Genomic DNA, 8,641 nt, shown 5'->3' on the forward strand with positions numbered 1-8,641 from the left:
TTCAAATTACCAGAAATGATAGAGACCCATTATAGAGGTTGATGAGAGCTTTCCAATGGCACTAATGGTTCATCAAAAAAAAGCTACGGTTTGCTCGTAATTGCCAATGAAAAAATTAGGGTTTTTCTTATAAAAGGGATTCTTACCCCCAAATTCAATTCACTTGCACATTTAGCTATTGGAGAATTTGGAGAGGAGGAGGAGGCCCTAAATCATGGAAATCTTATAGCCAAAAAACTAATCGTCAGATTTTGGATCTGCAACTTTTAGGTAGGTGGCCTAACCCTACTCGTCATTTTCAATGGATTAGATTTCTAGATTAGGGCTTCATTTGGTTGAGGGAAACCCTTGTTCTTTCACACTATCTAAATGCACATATTTGGCCTTTTTCTACATTTTGGGGCATAAGAAGGAGGCAAAAAAGTGTGCCGAGTGTAGTTTTAGGTGGAAAAATTGTTCCTTGGACCTAAGGGGAAGACAAAATTTAGGGTCCCCTAATAGTTGAAGCTAAATTCCAGAAATGAATTTGATGACTCTCGGAGTGACAAAATATAATGGTATTTTGCAAGTATGGTAGAGAAGAAGGTGTTATGGAAAGAAAAAGACTTTGATGGTATTCTCTCTCAGGTTGAGGGGAACTAGGTTGTGGAAGGGGCTCTTTCACACTATGGGTTACTTAAGTTCTTTGAGAACCCACTAATGAGGGCTAGTGAGCCACTATTGTCTCGTATAGTGAGTTATTTGGATCTGGACTGGGTAGAATTTGTGATATAGGTTCATGCGATCGAGATCACTATCCTGGAGATTTACTTCTTGACAAGGTTGCCAGTGTTTGTGGTGGTTGCGAAGATACATTCAATGCTGCCTCACTGGAGACATATTGGGGAGTTTGTGGATCACCATTGTGTGTTGGGTACTCAGGTAGAGGACACAAGTATCTAGATACATGACTTGGAGCGATTAGAGACACGGGCTACAACTGCAGTGGTGGTGTGTATATTGGGTAGTCATGCTTTCCATCGCATCACTAGAGGGTAGATGATACTAATAGATAGTGTGCTTGCAGGAACCTATATGGGTGGGCCTACCTGTTGTTGGCATCATTGAAACATCATTTGAGTTTATGTAGGCGGGAAACCAATGGGAATTGCTCATTTGGGACAATATTATGTTCATTATTATTTGAGAAGATCCCCACCATATGACATCATGTGCATATCTGTGATGGGGACCCACAGGAGCCCATGATGCACCATTGGGGACAACTACTACAAGGGGTTGGAGGGGGAGGATTCAAACATGTGTTTTGACCTAAGCTTTTCATCTATTGGGATCATATACTTCTCTAAGTAGATGATTATCCATATAGTGGTATGAACTTATATGGGGATCTTGAGCTACCGCTTCCACTAGGATGAGCATGGGGACCAAATGGTACGTGATAGATGCTATATTTTGGTTGCATGCATAGTTTAGAAAATATATGTATGTGGTACTAATTTTCAAACCATTGACATGTAGATATAGCACCGGTGAAGCTGACATTATATGTAGGACGAGTTGCAACACCTAGGGCTACAAATCAGAGGGGATCTACATCTCATGAGAGGCTACATAGAGATGCATTGTTGGAGAATCTGTGGTGTAGGTTCGACTTGGTACTGACAGGTGTGATAGATCATGGATCGCACAAGATGGAAGATCAATATATGGATGCATGTACGAGTGTTCCGTCTAAGTGGTGAGCTATTATGAGGTGTGCAGGTATGGCCGGTTAGGTAGTCAGAGACTTACGAGCTTGGGGAGAGGCCCCACTGGCTTGGGAACCTTCGAAGGATAATGATTAGGCATAGGGGCATAAGTGCCACCATTTTTGTATGTATGGTTATAGCATGCTACGGACATGCTAGATGTATTTAGAATAGTGGATTCTAAACACTTATGATGGATATTTTCATACATAATATGGTTATGTATCATTTTGACGAGGTGGTTTACAATTTGTTTATTTTATGGATGTCTTCTTATGTATGAATGTGATAAATTCCACTCTATAAATGCACATGATAAATTCCATTCAATTGCATGACAAGTAGCAAGGAATCGAAACAAACATGGAGTTGAAGGATGTGATGGTAAAACACATCAACTAAAAAACCTATCACTGCATCATATTCGCCCTGATTGGTGGTGGCAGATCTAGTGCATACACCATTGGAGTGTACTAACGAAGGCAAAGGGGAGAAAATGGCTGAATTTGTTGAGGCTAGATTCCTGGAGAAGCAACTTGTACCCTCGGTATAACCGATATATGGTGTGGATGATGGATCCATATTAAAGGTGCAAGAAGACACCCAATAAGATGATGGGAGATACATCCCACGTAAAGAAAAGAAAGAAAGAAAAAATATGCATTTTAATGGGAAATTCTATGGGTATAATTTCTTTAGGTATAGTGCATTGCGAGGGTTGGGAATAATCTCTTCCTCTAGTCCTTCTAAAAGGTGTGCCCCCTTTCCTAAACATTTACAAATGATATAGGGATCATGCCATAATGGCTCAAACATTCCATGTGTGAGGACATCATGGTCTTGATCATAAAAAAATTGAGATCACCTTCATGATAGGTACAAGGGTGGACTTTATGTTCATACTCGGATTTGGTGCACTTTTTGGCCACTTCTATGCTTTGCAAAGCAGCTCGGTGGTCTTCATTGGTGCACTCCGGCATGATGAGTCTTTGTTCTAAGGGTTGGGTTTCTAGGAGAAGTTTAATGAGAAGGTGAAGAGAGGGGATTTCACACTCGTTAGCTAAGACTGCCTCCTCTCCATAAAAATGGTGGAAAGGAGTGAACCCAATGGCGCTTTTAACTGATGTTCTATCATTCATTGAAGCATTGTTTTAAGGATTTTGTTGATGGCTTCGACTTGTCCATTCCCTTGGGGGTAATAGGATGATGAATATTGGTGTTCAAAGACCAACAGTGAGGACATCTCATGCCAAATATCATCTTCAAAGTGTTGGACATGGTTGGAAACCAATTATTTCATAAACCCAAATCGAGTGATGACATGGTTAAAAAGGAGAGGGCTACAATAGTTATGGTATTTTTTTGCATATTCATGGATTCAGCCAATTTGGTGAAATAATCGACAACCATGATAATGTGTTTATGGCCATTAGCAAATGTGCGTTGACACTCCATGAAATCTATGGCCCATTCGTACAAAGGACCATCTACAATAACACGACGGAGAAGAGTAGGTGGAGCTTGTGCCTTTTGGACGTATAATTGGCAATTGGGATAATGTTTGTCTAGCTCAATGCAATCTCCAAAGAGAGAAGGCCAAAAGTATCCAACATGCATGATTTTTTGAGAAGTGACCATTCGAGAGAGATGAACACCACAAGTGCCCCCGTGACAGGCATTGAGCACTTGTTTAGCTTCGCCATGGGTGAGATAACAACGAAGGACATTGTCGACAACAAAATGATAAAGATCATTTCCTATGAGAAGGTAGTGAGGGGCTTGATTTTTAATGAAACGTCGATCATCATGAGTGAGATGGGCGTCAAATTTTTAGGTTCACAAATAAGTGAGGATGTCACCATACCATGGTTCATCAGAAGATATAATGAACAAGTGTTCATCTAGAAGGTCATCATTTACTCACAAATCTTATGCACTAGTAGGAAAGTCAAAAATGAATTTAGCAAGGGCTAAACCTTTCTTACTCTTATTTGTAACAAATTCGAAGTCAAATTCCTAGATTATAATGATCTAGCTGGAATACTTTCCATTGATGATCCACCGACTCAATAAGAAGTCCATAGGGTTGGAATTAGTAACAACCTTGGTGATACATGGGATGATGTAATGAAAACGTTTATAGATGGAGAACACAACAACCAGAGCCAACTTTTCTTCATGGGAATATGGTATAGGGGGTCTGCTAAGTTTCTTACTAACATAATAGATAAAATGATAATTTTTTATGTCATCTTCCTATACTATGACCCCGGAAATCGAATAGGTGGGAGGTGATATGTACAAGATGAAATCCTTCTCAAAGTTAGGTGGGCTAATCAAAGGAGTGGAAGTGAGAGCATGCTTGAGGGTGTTATTTCCCTAGAGAAATTTCTTGGTTATGATGAAAATTGTTAAAATCGGTGGCCAAAGGGACATGTGATGATAGTAGAAATGAATTATCTAATTCAGAAACCCATACTTCAAAATCATAACGGCTAGAAACAATGAGGGTTGCAGAGGCCTTCAATTAAAGATGTGATGTAGAAGAAAATAAAGGAGACATGGTTTCAACAAAGGAAATTAAGAATCTGAGCCTCAACTCTGTAGAAAGAATTGTGAATAAAAGGAGATTGTGAGTGAATTTTGGAACATGGAGCGCTCATTAAAGGTTTCAAATTTAGAGCACATGGGTACAAGAAAGTAAATTCATGAGTCTACATCAAAACAAAGTGTTGCATCATACACCATTCCAAAGAGACAAAAATAGAAATGAGATAATATGCATAAAAAAGAAAACAATACTTGCAACTATACCCACTGTTATCAAACTGGTTGGTTTTTATTACTCAGTTCATGAGAAATTTCTACATTACAGTGTCTACATGACCCCCAACTCCAAAAACTCTAAAACCCCCACTATTTCACCCCACTCGCATTCCCTTCTCCTAGACTCATGGTTACAAAACTAGATTTTTAAACAATTATACAACTTACCCAAAACTATTTTCAAATAATTATGACCCTATATGTATATATATAGTTTTGTTTTCTAATGTATATATATTATAAAAAAATTGAGCCCCTTTATCTCTACAAATCAAATACATAATCAACTTTATCCAAGGTAAAAAGGGAATCCAGGGGGACCCATATATGCATACATCATTAACAAAAATGGTTTTCTGAAAACCATTTCCTCCACTCGGTACCACCTCTGCGGGTTTCTGGAAAGTGAAGAAGTGTCGTCGGGATGAATATAGACCATTGATTGTAGGATAAGTGGTATAACGATTCCACTCATTAAGGGGGCTTTCTTCCTCTCATCCTTTGATTGGTTTATCTGGTCGGAAGGTTTTCGATTTGTAACATGATCATTGTGGACCGTTGATTGCTAGGATACTTGCGAGTTTATGTATCGACCTCCATAATTCTTGATTTAAATATTTAATAGTCACCTTTGTCATTGAGATCATTTGTGGGGAAAAACCAGAAGTCAGGTATGCGTTATGATTGAGCCTCTGTGAAATTTGAAAGCCTTCAAATTATAAAGATAGATGGAGCTTAACATTCAATATCAAGTCGACATGCCTATCTTTTGAAGTTTGGATGGTACACATCGACCCAGTTTTAAAATTCGCAGCAATGGACGTTTATTGTTATTCATTGGGAAGTGCACAATGCAAATCAATAGTTGGTGGGTGCCAACTCCGTTTGGAAACGTTATTTATTATAAACATGTTCTCGAGATTTCATTCCAAAAGAATGACCAGGAACACCATAACCAGTAAATACTCGTTGCTCGAGTGAACCCTTTCGGTCAATATGATTTGTGAGAAAAATCAATGGTTTCCATGAAGCTTTTCTCACACAAACATGGATCTGCAACCAATCCACGATTGCTCAAGCTCAAGCAGTTGAGCTACAGGGATGTTTTCTCCAGGTGAATATAATCCAATGCTGCACTTCTCCTCCATTCAAGGATATGGAAATACCAGTATAGGTATTATGTACAGCTGGGAGGCTTCAAATATTCGAAAAACCTAGAAATGGGTTCTTTTGGAGACAGGATAGTCCTGAAATATTCATCGTGTCCGCGAAGATAAAATCCAACAATGTTATTTTTTATTTGAACAAATGGATTCTAGGAACTAATCTAATGCATAGTTCGTATAAAAAATGACCAAGAATGGGACCACGCTGGATTATAAAAAAATGAATCGTGCCAATAGATATTTTGAAACATTTTCTTTTAGTTTCCAAGAGGGTCCTGAATAGTCCCCAAATTCTTTTTCAGACCTTGATAAAACCTAATTATTTTAGCATTATCTTCTCATTTCTCAACAGGGATTGCATTTGACATATTTTTTCCTGCCTCAGAGATTCCATCTGCAAACCATTCACAACTTGTAAGGCATTTTTACAAAAAAAATAGTATTGAAGGAACCAAAGAAATCTCTAAAACTACTCTTAATTTTTGAGAAACCGTCGGTGAATATGTCAATTTCGGTACTTCTGCAAAAAAAACCCAGATCTCAGATTTTTAAATTTTCCTTCATTTGTCTGCAATAAGCAGTCAAAATTAGCCACCTAGGACCCCTGTGAAACTTGATATGTTGGGAATTGTTTTTTCCTCATTTAAAATTTGACAAATTTCATGACTACTGAGTTGAGCTAAGAATATATTTCTTCCTTATTTTAGCCAATTCGATGAGCAGCATCCTCTGATAGAACTCTACTTGAACATCAATGGATGCGTTATCACACTTTCAAGTAGTTTTCTTGGCCTTTACTTTTTTTTGTTTTAATCAAAATGTCTGAAATAACAGAAACATCATTGCTTAACCATGGAAATACCTTGGGAATTTGATGTCGATCAATTACAAGCTCAAGCTTCCCATCGAGCCATAAAGAAAATGACCATTTCGAAAAACTAACAATAACTCTTATCCCTACATGTTTGAAAATCCGTTGAAGCTGATAATAAGGGTTGTTACATAGTAGTTTCTCAAACTGTATTGTGCAAGGAGATATTTTAAAAACCCTTTGTTCAACATGCCACGAGTATAACAGTCATTTAAATAACACAGCTCTCCTAAATCATAACGAGCTCCCAAAATATACCAGACTTGTAGGTGCAAATGAATATCTAGATGATCTTTTCACTTTGGATGTAAATGTTAAAGATAGGTCAACATACAGGCTTTCAATTGAGAGTGCCTTTTCACTTGCAAAAAGTTAAAAAAAAAAAAAGATTATGCAATTTTAATTCATTGTTGAAGTTTGTTTGAAGAGAGCTTGAAGATTTTGGCCTTGTAAAATTTGGCTACAATAGAGGGCATCACATATTGTTGTGTTTGTTCATCCCAAACAAATGGAATCTTAGATCACAGGATTCTAAGAAGCCCATGAGCAGTAGTGGCATAGAAAGGAACAAATCAGCGCAAAAAGATGACTTTTCGTTGAAGGCTCTATAAATGGTGAACGTTGCCAGGAGGACGAAGTTCAAGAATGGCCTGAACTTTGAGAGGGTCAATGGAGATTCTGGCTTTGGACACACTGAAGCACAAACGCCAACAGACTCGAATGCAAAATAAACACTTAAGGGGATTGAGGTAAATGTTATACTTGCAACTTCATAGGAAGATGGTACGCAAACCATCAACGTGTTGTGACCAAAGCTTGGAATGAGTGGTGAGATCATCTAAATAAGTAAGGGAAATGTGAGCTAGGTATTGAAAACAGTAGAACATGGCTCACTGAAAAGTGGCCCCAACGTTATTTAAACTGAAAAGCATGACCCTATAAGCAAAAGTTCCCCTCGGACTAGTAAAAGAAATTTTATGATGATTTGGAAAGCGGATACGTATCTGTTGTACCCTGAGAATCCATCCTTAAAGAACAAGAGATCATGTCCTGCACATTCGTCAATGATTTGGTGGATGAAAGGTATGGGGAAATTGTCCTTTGGATAAGCTTTGTTTAGATCATGAAAGTTCTTGCACACACGAATGGTGCCTTGTTTTTTCAAAATGAGAATAGGGTTGGAAACCCATGTAGTGTATGCTACTGTGACGTGCTTGAGCTTATCGAATTTGGCTTTGATGGAATTAGGTTTGGAAGGATGGATAGGCCTTTTCTTTTGGCAGACAAGAATGACATATGGCCATGTGCCGATGTGATGCAATAATGGTGTGATGCAATAATGGTAGGATCAAGTCTAGGTATCTCAGAATAAGATCAGGCGAATACATCATAGAATTCTTTGAATAGTGTAAGCCTCAATTTTTTCGAGGGTACATTGTGCCAGAAGGTGATATTTTCTTTAACTCCTAGTTTATTTGAATTTTTAATCTTAATGGTAGGTGAAATGTTGGCCATATTACCTTTTTCAAAAGCATCTGGTGCACGGATCAGATTTTTAAACCAATTGACTCCACTATGGATGAAGTCTTTGGACAGCACCACATAATTATCATCAGTTTTTTGCCAAACGAAAGACACGTGATTGTGCATATCCCAAGGATAATCAGGGGTGGTCATGGCTTCCATGATGTCTTCATCAGAATGAAATATGGGGGGATGAGAGGAAGAAGGACCACTTGATGATGACGAAATACCTAAAGCATCATCATGAGAGACAAAGTTTACATGTGCATCGTTAGAAACGGGTGCTGGATGACTAGTGGATGTGACATCCACCAATGTTGAGACCGAAGTGTCTACCAAAGATGGTTCAAAAGAAGCACAATAGGAAACTCTTAAAGAGTCTGAATATATCGATCCCATGGATAATGATAGGTAGAGAACAGGTTGTGAATTATCTTTCATCTCGATATCAAAAAGGGGAATCACAATGGTGGGTTGAGATACCTCCTGTCCTGGTGAAGAAA

This window comes from Pinus tabuliformis, chromosome 1_1, assembly GCF_031772625.1.
Source record: "Pinus tabuliformis cultivar Carrire ecotype Pingquan chromosome 1_1, CPIR1, whole genome shotgun sequence".
In the NCBI taxonomy this organism is placed as follows: domain Eukaryota; kingdom Viridiplantae; phylum Streptophyta; class Pinopsida; order Pinales; family Pinaceae; genus Pinus; species Pinus tabuliformis.